The sequence below is a fragment of the Brassica oleracea genome, chromosome C9 (genome assembly GCF_000695525.1).
Source record: "Brassica oleracea var. oleracea cultivar TO1000 chromosome C9, BOL, whole genome shotgun sequence".
NCBI classification, from domain to species: Eukaryota; Viridiplantae; Streptophyta; class Magnoliopsida; order Brassicales; family Brassicaceae; genus Brassica; species Brassica oleracea.
The window spans coordinates 20,240,370-20,241,565 of NC_027756.1; positions in this window are offsets into that span (position 1 = coordinate 20,240,370).

A 1,196-nucleotide genomic window follows, 5' to 3' on the forward strand; every position below is an offset into this window, starting at 1 on the left:
GATGGAGAGAAATCGAAGATGGAGAGAAATCGAAGATGGAGAGAAATCGAAGATGGAGAGAAATCGAAGATGGAGAGAAATCGAAGATGGAGAGAAATCGAAGATGGAGAGAAATCGAAGATGGAGAGAAATCGAAGATGGAGAGAAATCGAAGATGGAGAGAAATCGAAGATGGAGAGAAATCGAAGATGGAGAGAAATCGAAGATGGAGAGAAATCGAAGATGGAGAGAAATCGAAGATGGAGAGAAATCGAAGATGGAGAGAAATCGAAGATGGAGAGAAATCGAAGATGGAGAGAAATCGAAGATGGAGAGAAATCGCCTTTCGTCGAGAGCTCTGATTTTTTTTTCTCACCTTCGGTCGCAAATGTTTTTTTTTTTCGACATAACCCAACACAACATCTCGCCGGGCCAACCATCAGACGGCACGTGCAGTAAGGACTTGATCCTTCGAAGCCTTATTTACGGACTGATCCGTACCGATCCGTCTAAAGCTGAGCCTAATTTACAATTTTTTAATTGTAAAAAACTAAGGATTTGGGCTACGGACCCGTGACGGACCGCCGTTGCGGTTGGTCTTAAACGTAACAAATAAAAACGTAACAAATAATAGGAATCAACAAAATAGCGGCAATATCGTAGTTAAAGGAAATATTAAAGGGCGTGAATATAAATAATCAAATTTCATCAGGGTTCTACAAAACATGGGTCCCACTGGCACTTGGGAGACGTTAAAGAAAATCATGGGGATTCGGGGAGGAGTAGGAGGTGGACCTACGCGCGTGTTATTTGTTTCGTTACCGTAATGACGACATCACTTTACTACTTGTGTGTTTCTCTTCTTTTCTTACTCGATAATTTTTTTTAATTGTACTGTATTGTTTTTCTTTTTATTTATTAATTTATCAAAACCTGGTAAAAAGAAATAAATAAAACTGTCGTTTTGTCTTCTTTATGAATTTCCGTGGTGGGTGACGTATTTTGGCGAAGACTTTGAGGAGCTTGGTGAGCTAGGATTGGTAGTGGTGCGGTAAGGTCGGCGTTTTAAATGTAGTATAGGTGTGAGTGACTGAGTGTGACTAGTTGTGATTTTAGTTTCAACTATATAATAGCCCTCCGTTTTTTTAATATAAATCATTTTAGAACTGTGCATATATAATTTATATATTATTTACCTAACCACAAATCAACCAATA